The sequence below is a fragment of the Bombus vancouverensis genome, chromosome 14, assembly GCF_051014615.1.
Source record: "Bombus vancouverensis nearcticus chromosome 14, iyBomVanc1_principal, whole genome shotgun sequence".
Classification (NCBI taxonomy): domain Eukaryota; kingdom Metazoa; phylum Arthropoda; class Insecta; order Hymenoptera; family Apidae; genus Bombus; species Bombus vancouverensis.
In genome coordinates, this window is record NC_134924.1 from 7,480,495 (window position 1) to 7,494,690 (window position 14,196).

Here is a 14,196-nt window from a genome sequence, read left to right on the forward strand (position 1 = left end):
AAGCAAGGATTTTCTCGACGTGAGCTCGGACTATGTCACCGGAAAAGGTTGGGGAAATTTTCGGTGGTCCATTGGAGTTATTGGCAGAAAGCAAAACTCGAGGAAATCGTTCACATAATGGCAAGGGGTCGACGATCGATGAAAGTTCAAGAGCGTTTCCGGAAAGAGCGCTTCTCATTGGGAAGTCATGGTCTTTATGGATGAATACGAAATGCCGAGCATTTTCTTGCTCGAAAGATGTGACCACACCCTCCTATTCAAATGAATCGACGGCGAATTCGAAGCCGAGGCGAAGCTGAAACGGCTAGAGGAAACGATTCTGACGTTCGTTTTGCCAGCAGGTTTATCGATGCGTTATTTCGCAAATGGCGAGCCATTTGTCGTGTCCCGTTCGGACCTCGTCGCCACGTTATATCACGCATGGCTTCGGCCAGCTATTCAATTCGCATGTTTCCCCTTTTTCGTTGCCATTCCGCACGCGTTTCCTCTTTAACGCACGCTTTTTCCGATTGCACAAGCTTACGCCGCGATTCTATGCGGTGAATTGCATCCGCGGAACGTGCGGTGGTTGCTACGTGTATAATGTCGTGAAATTTATGCTCATTTTCAGGATCGTCGAATCGTACGCGTTATCCATTAATTTTCATTGAAACAAAAGTACAAAAAAATTCACCGCTGCAACGCACTGACGATGAATCGGCTATGAAATTCCATTATCGCGAAATGTTTGTTAAACGATTTCGACCGTCAAAAGTTTTGTTCTCGGCATAACGTACACGTCCATTTCATTCGCTCCTCTTTGTATGCTCCAACATTTATGTGTGTTTCTCGATGTAGAAATTTACACCTCTCACTTTTAACACACTCTTGGGCGCGTGCTGGCATTAGCCATGAAAATTTGTTATACCATCAACTACCTCTGGCCATTCTGTATTTTATTATCCGTTTTATTACCTTTGAATAGAGAGAGTCGCACGAAATACTCGGCGTTCTTCGTCTTGACGCATTTGAATGATCAATTTTGCATCCATTGTAGTTCTACCAATCTTTGTCTCGTAGCGTTTATTTTCGTAGCGATGGATTTTCACGCGGAGCAAACCTCAGCCTCGTAGACAAAATTTCAAACACCACATTTGCAACGATAAATTATTCAAAATCTAAGCGCCGTGTTTGATAGGTAGTTGCGAAAACTTGAAAGTATCGCCGGAAACACGTTCGCTTAAAAATACACACTCTTAGCTGTGAAAGCCAGAACAAGCGCTACAGATACGAGTGCAAAAATTTTTCAGGTTGCCAGCAAACTGTGGCGGAATGGAAGAGACCGCGAAACGCGGTAGAGGATGAGGTAGCAGAAATTGGTTGGCCAGAAAGCGCTTTAGCAAAGTAGGTGATGTCAGAGGTTACGTAGCTAAAGTTTTCGAGCGCGGACACGATGTAAGCTACTTTACAGCGGTCGTAGTGCAGAAATTGCAAAGAGAACGGCGCGTAAGCTCGTTCTTCACGCGTACGAAACAGTCGTTCTCGTTAACGAGAAAATTAGCTGCCTGCGACCTTTTATCAAGAACGTTGTGCGCCTCGAACGAAAGGAGACGTAGTATTTTTGTACTGTAGTTCGCTTGTAGTAAATGTGAAATAAGACGAGCAACTTTGATTCCTACTCGCGAAATTCGCGTCAGCAATGGCGAAATCGCGTGTATTTTAGAGCTTGGTTCGCGAGCTCCACGCGAAGAACGATAGCAGCTTTATCCGGATTCTCGAGCGCTGCGAATGGAGCTGAAAACGAACTTGCAAAAACAAAGATTCCTTTGCAGATGGATTAAGCTTTTTGCTGGCACGCGAGGATCTAATGCGGAGAATGCAACGTTCGAGAAACGTCAAAGAGAATCCAGAGTTAAACCGCAACGCAGGAAACCGTGAAATGGTAAGAGCAATTGTGTTAGAAGAGATGTCGGACGGTGATCTAACGTCACGCGTGAATTTGTCGGAGCCGCTTGTCGCAACGCTTTATCCGGATAAGCTGATTGGAGGACAGTACGAAGGTGCGTCCACCTCCGGATTGGACGGACATTATCAAGATTGACCAGCGCAACAACAAACAGCCACATCTTCATTCACGAAACACGAGGTCGAAAATAAATTAACACGATGCAACGTCCAAGATTTCGACGAGTCTTCTACCTCGACGAGGTACAACAAACAATTATACGACAGCTTCCTGAATAATTCATCGTCCTGATAATCACGTTTAAGAGCGTGAAGGCTGTGCTCGCGCGCGTTGACGAGTCGCGAGTGGCAGCTGGGCATCGCGCGGTTCCTCTTCTTGCATAATTGCGTGGCTGTAAAATTCACGTCTGTCCATGAGGCACTTGACAGGTGAAAAAGCGACCTGGCTCTGTCAAGACCTTAACCACTTCCGTGCACGCGCCGCGCCGCGTCGGTTTTAATTGCACCCTCAACCGGCGACCAAGTTGCAAAAAGAAAAAAAGAAATCAGCGGTGGTTTGGCCCTCGCGCCAATTGGCAAACAGGGACCGAAGAATATTCAGGGGAAAAATGCGTTAGTCGCGAGACCGAGTTTTGGATGAAAGGGAGAGCAAGAGAAAGAGGAAGTGAGAGACGGGGAAAGGTCGCGGTCGGTGGTGGTGGTGACCGAGGTCGAGCCAAAATGCAAAGCCGGTAATCTGATTTGGCGGCTCGCAGAAGGCAGTGTAGCCTTCAGCCCAGTAGCTTTAGCCCGATGGTATGCGGATTCCCGTCAATTATACATTATAAACAGTCATAAATATGCAAATTCTACGACGGCGCGAGACCAGGGGTGTGTTATGTTCGCGTGCGTGAGCGAAAGCACGGTTGCGCGATTCCGAACCTGCGAGCATCTCCCACGCGGATTTGCACCTTCCCCTTACGACAGACAAACGCAATCTCCAGCCATTTTACGGCGCAATTGCGCAAGGGATTAATTTTCCACGCTTCGTTTTAGTCTGACTTTAATGTCCTTCGATTTCACCAAACTCCTCCGCCTTTTCTAATCAAAAACATTTTATCGTTAGGTTTTTCATGTTAGATCTCAAATGGAAGTAAATTTGAGTTTCATTATGTTTCATTAACCTTTGTATACATTATATATAAGTGTAATTTTTAAATTTAATCAATCTTCGATACGAGGAGGTTGTGGAAAATTGATATTTCAAGCACTTTCCAGTAATAACGTTTTAGCGATTACACGTAATATATAGCGTTATAAGATGCCTTTAGCCAATTATTAAGGCCACCCAGGTAATCTCTAAATGTTACACGTCTGCGGACATATTCACTTTCTCGCTTCCCGGAGCAATTACATACATACAAGGCATATTATAGTTGCGCGGGGTAATTGCTAGCATCCCTTAGATATGCAGGTAATTTCTAAACATCGAATCGAACGTTGGGAAATTACCGTTTTAAAAAAAATGTATTCCGAATTATACTACGATTATAGACTTCGCTTGCACGATATGAATACAATCAGAACGTATGGAAATTTTATACGTTTTTAAGATTGACCATCGATATTTTTTGAAATATCGTGAACAAATTTCATACAGTGGTTCGTTGCAAATTAAAAAATCAAATAATCCAATAACAGAAACGTGAGCGAGTTTTATGGAATTTTTTTTTTTTTTTTGGGGGGGTCATAAAATACAGTTGGTCGTAATTTCGCATTTATACGTTATACATACGGGTCATAGAGCTATCATGAACGGAACATTTTCATGCAAATCAGCCCCCTTCGGTATTCACCCTATGGCTTTTCTTACGAGCACAGAAATTTCATGACGGACGGTCGTTAGCTAGCGAAAACAATTTCTACGTACGATAAAACGTATCGACGCGGAATCATGGGAATTCATGACCAGTTCCAGTCAGTTTACCGATTCAAGATCAATGCATTGGCGCAGGCTGTGTTGCACGTTGCGGCCCATTGCACCGAATGCAGTTCGTGCTGATGTACACGAACACGAGTTTGCAGTGGATAATGCGAAACACTCGAATTACATGCCACGAATGGATCCATTACCCGCGCTCGTTTTCGTGTACATCGAACAGAGGATGAAAGTCTAGTGGCAGATATCACGACTATCACGCAATCGTTGACTTCCCACCTAGTATTTACCGTCGGAATTACGCTCAATGGAATACCGCCATTACTTTTATCGGATACACAGTCGGTGTTACGTATATGTATATACATATGCACGTAATTTGTATTTTTCATGTTAATTCTTTACTCGAGAGTCAAACCGACTCAAGACTGTTTCTTACGAGAAATTAAACGATATATATACGCTATCGTAGTATTGTATAATTATGGCGAAATAGATTTCACATCGGGTACAAGGGAAGTGGAATATAGCAATCCTGAACTTTGATATCAACTCCATCTCTCTCTTCAGCCCCTTCCCTTTACTCCCGTTCCTCTTGCAGATGGAAATTAATTAATACAACTTAATGAAAACGGATAAATATCGAACTGTTTCCAGAGTGCCATTTCCCAGGGAAGGTAAACAAGTAAATGAGAAACGTACAATTATGTACGATAAAAAGTCATGTTTATTTTAACGTGCAATTGTGCACACGAAGTCTAATTATGGGTTTATAGGTCAGATATAGAATTGAATCGTGAGATAAAAGCAGCTACGTTCGAAAACGAGCATGACGCCATATGCATCATGGTGGCAGAAAAGCTGCGAACAATAAAATCACAAAACTCACCGTAATGTTGATGTTTATTCATTTCCTACGCCACTACGCCGTCCGTGGAATGCTTTCCATCCTCCTCGTTTGTCGTGGTCACTCCTATTTATATGTCGCACATACTTATTTCCCATCTGTTAAATTAATTACGCGATTACGGTGGTAGAAAGCGCGAAACTATTATCGAACTGAACGACGAATCGTTATTTTTTAGGACGAGAGATGGCGTGAATTACGACTCGAAGGGCTTCGAGTCGACTTTCGCGACTCTTACTTCCACCACGGTTTCCAGTGAAATCGTGCACGATTGACGCGCGCTCGTGTAGCGAAGCTTAAGTTTAATTGAGACGTCGAAGTATGTTTACGCGATCCGTATGTTTAGAATACCGTGTCCCGTGTAGTCGAACTGTGAAACATTAGATAGTGTGCGTGTATATAAACGAACGTGGTTGAACGGTTGTGTGAGCACGCAGCGGCATAAATGTATTTACGATCCATCGTAACCTTTGTGAGCAGTTGAATATAACATGGATGGAACGGAAAACACGAGTTCCTGCGTTCTCGCGTTGCTACCAACTCTCTTCTACGGATCGCAGGTGCGTCGCATGCGTACTCCCATGTAGATACACAGTTACGTACAATATAATACAGTGTTTGATGATCACTTTGTAATTGTTCGTGGTATCGTGTAATACTGTAATGCATCGTGATTTCGAGACGTCTGTTTTATTGAGATGAGTACGGAATAATTATATACAGTATTATGCGTCGCGATTGTGTATTGTACGTCAAATATACATAGCACAAAAGAACAATACGATTTAATGGCGTTTGCACCTAGCGCCACGACAATGGCGACAAATCCGAGAGATATGCATTTAGAAACAACGTTGTAGAGTTATTTGAATACAGAAACGATGAAATTGTCTTTGATTCATTACAAATTGTTCTTCTTGGTTATACATATTTGCAAACATATAACCTAGCTTATCAGAAGCAAACACCTGAACAATGTGGTCCGAACGTGAGTCTTAACCTATCACTGATAGCGTATGATGTAGCTCGCTCGATATTTTGCTTCTTTGTGTACCTTTACCCGGTGTTATGCTATCATATTTCTTTTCTCCCGAGATACGGATACATAAATTCGATCGGAAAATTGGTATGCCAAGGCTGAATGTTAAAACACACGGTGTACTACGTTTTGGAAATCGTTTCTACTCGAAGAAATTTCTCATCGATCGTGTTCGCTATGCTCGATTAATTTCGACAGGTGTCAGATCTCCGGCGTGCCGACTGACAGATATCAAAATAGTCGAAATACGGCCTGTAACGTATCTATCGTTGTCAGTGACGTGACATCGGTCGTTCATATCCGGCGTCAAACTGCGTGGAATACCCCGAAGGTATCGGACTGGATTCAGGATATTGAGTCCACTAATAACGCGGCCCCTCGATAACCCTTTGGTCATCATTCCCTTGACTTAAATACACGGTAAAAAAAAAAAAAGAAAAAAAAATTCGCCACTAGTCCGGCAGCGTACGATACAAAATTGCGACAACTGGAACGAAGCCAATGTAACCATTTCTCCTCCTTTGATACACACCGTGCATGTACGTACGTATATGTAGCTACATCGCACCGATTGAAAATCAGCAAAGAGAGAAGCCGCACCTTTAAGGGCAATTATCGTAATTATCTACAGACGAGATCTTTCCAAGCGTCATAATCTCTAGAAATTAGCTTGCTCTGTATTCTGGATGAATCATCGTCTCTGAGAGGCGTATGACACGCGTGCAAATCACGATGTTCCACGATTTTCCGCCGCACTGGACTTCTCTATTTCCATCCTCGATATCTCCGGTCATGTTACATGCACTCTCGTGGTGCTTCTCTCTAATGTAAGAGAGACGTTGCATAGCATGCGCGCGGACGAGCTAAGCGGATTACTCTCTCTCTCTCTCTCTCTCTCTCTCTCTCGATGTGTTTCTCTCAGGATCTCTCCGTCCTTCCTCAAACGCTGCCCCCGTTCCTCCAACAGACTCGTGGGAAACAAGGCGGTACGACACGTCACGGGACCCCTTGGTGTGCGTGTCAAATGCGTGTACAACGTCGTTCACGCACCGTTGTTGATCGCCCCCGATGCAGGCCAATTTCGCTGCTTGGCTTCGTCCTGATCGGCTGCCTGCCGTCGATGTCGATTAAATCGCTCTCGGACTCGATTCCGTGGAAACCTGAATTTGAGTGTCGAATAACGTCACTGAAGGCGATGTTCCTACGTAGATAGACTCGATAAAATCGTACCTTGCTATCGCTAGACAGCCAGCGAATGGTCGTGTTTCCATCGATCTAAATACACAGCGATTCACCTGTACGTATGTAAACGAATTTACACGATCCTTTGTCAGTGCTAAAAAAAAAAAAGGACGATTCAATTTACGGAGCGTAAATAAAATCAGGAAATCTAGCGCGGAATAGTTTTACGATCGAAAACCGATGTAAGAGCCTCCAGGCAACGGGAGATTGTACGGTGGATAGATAGGACCTGGCTGACTTTTATAGGCCACCGCGAGGTGTTGGTCGATAAGCAATTCATTTCACAAAACTCCGTTTATTCTCTTTTTTCCTTTCCCTTGCCGAATTTTCCTTTTCTTACCGCTTCGCGTTCACGCTCGGAGGATTACATCGCGATTGAGATTGTAGGAGAAGTTACCGTTGCAGATAGCGCGAATCGGCGGAGTATGCCACGATGGAAAGCACTATTCCTGCTAAGTCGATTGCTGTAAGGAGCATTGCGAACAGCTCGAAATGCGTCGGTTCTGCGGCGTCCTTTGTGAGTGTAATCTCGTGTCGCGTGCATGTACGAATATGAATACAGGCATATGTAGGTGGCGTATACATTAGGGCATTAACCTAGCCACACCTAGCCATCCCGTTGTAAGACGTTTCCTTAATTAAAGCCATCGATTCGCCGACTGACTGAACTCGGCTCTGGCTCGAAGAAACTCCAAGGATTTCCGAAGGCTTTCGTTTTAACAAAACTCAACGTTGCTCTGATAATATTTCCGTCTGTGTACAGGGCCATCGTATAGGAAAGGCGACGGTGTTAAGTCACGCTCGTTAAGTATGCTTTTTAACGTCGGGAAGAAAGTCGTTGGTAATGGCGGATAATGACACGCGTTTGCACGACTCGAAGCGAAAAGTAACGAGGGGCTGTTACGCGAAACAAATGGCGCTCAAAGTTCGTCTCTGTCGTATACTAATTAATGCCGAAAACTCTAATAAGCAAGGCTCGTTTGCTCGGTCGAAATATCTTAATGAAACCCTCGGGACTTAGCGAGTTTCTTGCCGCGTCCGAGAGAGTATTTCCAGCCACTTGCTCAAGTTCACTGGAATATTAATTTACAGCCCCTGCGGATACACGTAGACGTTTTTAATCGCCGCCGATATTATTATGCAGATTAGCTCGGGTGTTGCAAAGAAATGACATCGTTCGGTAAAAGCGGTTTAAACTGCCACTTAATCTCCTGATTCGAATTTCGTTTCTTTCGTGAATTTTTTTTCTATTCATCCACCGATTATTTACGAGAAACCGTTAGCTAGTTGGTAGGTACGAAGGTAGAACGATCGTAGAGGGTCGAAAATCGGGATTTTTAAACGACAGGCTTGGAACTAGCGTTCGCTAGATTTTGTCCGGGTACTTAGCTCGCCGGAATGCGACGCACAGAGAATGAGGAATGAGACTAAAATATATCTTACTGGCGGCGACTGGCGGTTCAAGTGCTTCAAAGTATGCCATTAGGGCGACTTCTCCAGCTAATAACCATGACGTGGCTCTCTTTACGGTATTAGCATCAATTAATTTCATCGACAAGTTTCCTGATAATATCGATCGAGAAACTTCGCACATGCGGTAAACTTGCTCGGTTACGGTAAGTACATGCCACGAGTGCTTATAGGTCTTTTGCATTCGCAATCGAAAGTTATTAGGTCGAATATACTGTAGAAGCGTCGTTTCGTCGGAGCAGTTCTCCTGCTTGATAAGGTATTCCTGACGTTTAAGAGGAAGCGTTCCCCGTCATTGAAATTACATTTCGAATCGAGTTTCCCGACTTTTACGTACATTGGTGTATTCTTCAGAGGTACAAGTGAATCGCAAAGCAGCGCCGAACGAAACAGATAATTTGTATCAAATATTGTTAAAAATTATGCATCTTAATTGCCGAAATAAATGTATAGGAATACTTTATATGTATACACTTACAATTGATATCAAAATAGTTTCAGGCTTATTTAATATGTGATTTACAAGATCTTCGTCGATACATATTTGCACGCGTCTCAGCGCTTTCTTTCCCTCGTCATTTTCTATACCACACTGCCAACGGAACAGTTGTATTCGTCTGTTTTACGAGACGCTGTGCACGCATACACTCCAACACACTCAGACTCATATATGTGTGTCATTACTACGCGGCTAATCTAGTGTAATACACAAAACTACACATATCTGAATAAATATAACTTGAAATATTTTTCGCTACCAAGCGCTATCAAATATAGCGTTGATCCGACAGAAAGTTTCGTTGCGTTGTCGCGTCGAACTCTTTTACCCCACAAAACGGTGATGATCTATTCTGGACGTTGTAACGGCAATTATTAACGGTCGTAAGTAACGCCAAGTCAACGGGGTGACTTAAATTAGATCGCGAAATAGATCGCGAGCGTACAGAGCATTCGTGCTGCTCCTACCAGGCGAATAACCTTTGATAAATTTGACGCAAACGCTTAAACGGTGGCGCTAAAAGGGTAAAGATCCACGCGGGACGCACCCCTTGAAATTGGATCAAAGCGATGTCTTCGTAAATTACTCAACTCGATAGATTTAAATGGTCCTTTGGTTACAAGCGAAGGCGCACCGATCTCGATCACCTTATTTTCGCAGTCTGGCGCCAGGCGACGAGTCAAGGTTATATCAACAGGGAAGAGGGAAAGGGTTCGGATCTTTACTTACCGCCGTTCTAGGATATCCGGGCCAATGGATCGGGACATGTCCCTGGGATTTGCGGATTAAGCCGACCAACGACCAAGGAAGGGCGTTATGTCTGCGTCTGGCTTAACCACCGGGATAGATAACGTTGCCGAAAGATATACGGAGCCGGATAGTTATGGCCTCACATTTTATTTCAACCTCGCCTTCGTCTTTCCTTCGATTTTCTCTGCGGCTCTATTCTTATCACTCCGAATGGTATCGAGCTCGTCCTGCAGTCCTGGCAAACTTTTCAAAAGGCCACACGAGGCTATGCGATTAATCTCGCAATTAATCTTGAATCGTTAGAATCTCTAGTATCCTTTTAAGGTACCGTTACATAGGTATCGATCGTAAATGGTACAGCTTTTCATTTCAAGAGCTTGATTCGAGAGAGCATTATTTACCGTGATCGTAATACCTTATAAAATCTCTGCGGTGTCATAAGTATTCAGATTGTAGAGTCAGTGTGGCACTTGAAATTCTAAATTCGTCATCGGCCCAGATTTCGTTTGTCGTCGGAGCCGTGATTCAAACGGGATCGACCCTTAAATCGAATTGCAGGAACTCGCTGAGGCGTGATGAAAGAAGTTCGAGGTTTCTTCGTTCCGGCTCGAAGCGTTGCGAGCTTCCGCTCGAACGGTGGATAGACCGGCTTGTTACACTGATTTACTTATGGGACAAGTACTTGGTTCGTTACCTGCCCTCGAGATTCTATAATATTATGAGGAAGTCGATCGTGTGCATGTAGCCGCGTACTTCTTTGCCGAAGTTTGCGGCACCGTGAAGGATTTCGCGTCGACTGTATTCAGCCTGTGTTAAGAAACGGGCAAGGGAGGGGCAGGAAGAAATGACGAAAGGACGAGAACGTATCGATAAATTGTAACGTCAAATTTATTTTATCGACGACTCGTTATCGCTGCGAATTCGATATACCTTTTGCCTCTCGAGAACCGATATGGCTTTTCCACAGAAATTCTATTTTCTAAGAAGCAAGCGATTCTTCTTATTCTCGCGACACGACCTACTTTTCCAATGATATTTAACGACTCGAGATCGAGAAACGGTGTAACTCCATTTCTCAGATTTCCGTTTGTCGATAGGGAGAAACTTGCCAGGTGTTTATACTTTTCACTGTCGAATATTATGAAAAATCTCCGCAATTTTATTGATGACGGACGTCGACGCGGCGTAAAAGGATTAAGTGGAAATTCTCTATCGATGTTTCATCGACAATGTAAACGCGATCCGTGTTCCACGAAACACGTCGTTCTTTGCCGTGCAACTTTCTTTCGCGAAACGTCAATTTACCTGGGGTGGTCTGCGAACGAACAAAAAGACCATTCGAACGCAGGGTAAGGAGCCAAAGTATGGCGGATATTACAGAAACATAAATTTGAAAGCAACCATCGACCGCATAGTTTCTGGCTCGTTGCCAATCTGCTTCTTATAAGTCGCAATACGTATGAGCTTTTACATGGCGTGCGCGCTCAGTCAACGGTTAACGATGTGTCAAAACTATTTTTGTTTCTCGTATACGCGATACATTTATGACGAGACGTTCATTCCCGATTTCTATTGCAGTCACAAAATCACAAAATATACAACTTGTTATCGTTGGTGCGATCTAAAGGTTTCTGGATGAAAACGAGGCTGTAGAAATGCAAGAGAATCACATTTTATCACTTTCGAGTATAGGTCTATCAACGGTTTTATGTGTTCGTAGCCGGTGAGCATCCTCAAAGGCTTTTATAATTATTTCGTTAAACTGGCAAAATAACGATTCGCTGCTCCCAAGCGTCCAGATTGTGGCACAAAGTGTAGAAAACGACCGTGTCGCGGGTCACTCACTGGTATTTAATTCGTGTCAACATACTCCCCTAAAGGGACCAATGGTTTCGTTTGAAGGGAAAGAAGGTAGAATTAATGTATCCACCGGTTGGTTAACAATACCTGTGCTTCCCCTAAATCTGTGAACTCGGTTTCTTCAACCGTATCATTCCGCGAATGTACTTCGTGATTCACAAACCCCTCTGGCTATCAGCAAGTGAATTATTGCGACAAACCGTGCAACGTCAACGCGATTAGAGAAGCTTTTATCGGATCTATTCGTACCTCTCTCAACGTTAACTGCACGAGTATTGGAACACGAGAGTTCAAAATTGAAAACAACCGTAAGAATGTCACGGTCTGACGTTTATGGATTATTCAGTATCGCGCAAATGCGAACGTGAAGATGTATACCGAGGACTTTTAAGGTTACACCGGCGTGTAAACTCTTTAAGCGTCACGTAAAAGTAGTCAAGTGGCGAGACAAAATTGCCAAGCGTTAATGTCCAAGATTCAAGAGTCTGGGTGCTCGACCGAAGAGAAACACGGGAGATCGAGCCTCGTGGCGGGTTTGATGTTGCGAGGTCGATACACTGTCGCGATTCACGACGGAGTGCCCTAGATATGGAAACGGACCAGGAAGGGAAAGAAATCGTGGAGGACTCTCGAAAATGGTATTGAAGCCGGATGGAACACGAAGAAACAGCCGTGGTAGCTGTGTGTACTGGCAGGATTTTTGCGAGCTCAAGTATGGCGCAACTTTCCTAGGAATATAGAAACGTTCGAGAGCGAAGTAGCTAGGAAACGAGGTCTTTTCGAGCGAAGCTAGTAACAACCAGCGAAATCCAGCGCCAGACCTCGGTAACATCTCGCTTAACTTTACAGTCGTTGAAAAGGAAAACGCCTAAAGCAGTGGCAACGCTATGGTTTCCACTCTACGGTTTCTAGTTTCAATTTTCGCACGGGATTCAAAGATTTTATTTAATACACATCGTGCAACCGCCGTTATCGTACGATTTTCCATTTAGTCTTTTACACTACTCTGTGCATAGACATGTAACATACCGACCGACGTTACATATTTCGTATGCTGCAACTACGGATTCGAAAGATCCATTTACACATATCTTAACACGATTGCTCATATTTTGAGTTTATTCGTTTGCCTACATTGTAGAATTGGTTTGACAACAGTTGAGAATTGCCATTCTAAGCTTTGTTTGTTTACATTTCGAAGTTGTTTATTGATATTTTCGTGTTTATTCGTTTACATGTTCTACTTACAATTGGTTACAACATTGACCGTTTGTTTATACTGCGCCTAGTTGGCGTACAAAAATCGATTACTGCGTTACACGAAGCGTATTCGGGAAAAAAGTAGCGAACAGGAAGTCAACAGGAAAATTTATACTCTAGCAACGAACTTTATAATCTATAGTCGAAACGTAACCTCGTTTCGTTCGAATTTGATCGAAATTAATGTTAGGAAAAGAGGGACGTGGTAAATCGCGGGAAATTGCCAGTGATACAGGCAAAAATAGGACGGAAGTCTGTGTACCTTTGGTGGGATGGTATGCGTTACGTTTACGTACTCGTACGTTAAGAGAGAAATAGGGATGGAAATTCGCAAACGTCTAGCGTTGCGCTTAGGCCGGCGGCTGTATATGTACGTGTGTACATTTGCCATCCAATCTCGTTGCGCAACCCTTTGCTTGCTTATGAAATATCACAAACTCCTGGGGTTGTTAATCAAACAATAATAAGCTTCTACCCGCATGCCGCGAAGCGATACAGCGCTAACGGTGCCAATCTCCTCCGGTGGCATTGTCGTGATGCGTCTTCAACGACGATTCAATTACGTTCCTAGTATCATCTTATTTGCTACGATGTTTTTCCTTTTCTGTCGGGGAATTGCGAGGAAGTCGGCTGCCGTGATACGCTAACTTCCTCGTTTAAGATGCAACGAGCCGATAATTTTCGTTCGTTCAACCTGTGTGGCGATTCAGCGACAACGGCGACACGAGTTACTCGAGAATTTAATGCAATAGGAAAATTACATCGGCAAGGTCTGGATGCAGCCGAAATGCACGCATATGGTATCGAGGCCTTACCAAGCAGAACTCTGGCAAGACTAATTCAACAGGCAAATTGTTTGAGACCAATTGAGGTCAGAGTGCCTCTCTTCTGGCCGATCTCCCAACGCTTTTCGCGGAGGCGAGACTCTAATGAAAGTAACTGAAATACTGCTACTGAATGTCGTGCTTCGGCTCTCATTCTCTTAAGCAAGTGCCTTTACCTTCTGTCTCGTTGAGAAATTGCACGCGGCCTTCCTAATTACCGAGAAAGGTTCTAATTTCCTTGGGTGCGTTTCATCTTGATCCAGATGCTCCTAAGAAATAATTTCTTCTCCATTAAGCGGCAAGCTAATATAGCGCGTCAGGAATCACTTGATTTATATCTAAACGTATTTTCAAGCGATGCTTCGACTCCGTAAATTTCGGTTCGACAAGCCGGGGAACTTGAAAAATTCCATTGAGATGGGAATCGTGATCGCGTAAAGTCGATCCCTTTCGAACGGAGGAAATCTCTGACAATAAAGTGCT

At 43.8% G+C, this 14,196-nt stretch overlaps 1 protein-coding gene across 2 annotated transcripts in view; it reads right to left on the minus strand.

Moving 5' to 3' along the window:
- Nucleotides 1-14,196, minus strand: part of pxb (putative Hedgehog signaling attenuator pxb) — a 229,279-nt gene that overhangs the window by 164,472 nt on the left and 50,611 nt on the right. Inside the window, exon 1 of one of the 2 annotated variants that reach the window (XM_033350287.2) lies at nt 4,752-5,006. The exons of the other annotated variant lie outside the window; for it this stretch is intronic. The gene's annotated coding sequence lies outside the window, so the exon portion shown is untranslated. Of the gene's footprint in view, nt 1-4,751; nt 5,007-14,196 lie in introns of those variants that run through there. 2 annotated transcript variants of the gene reach the window in all.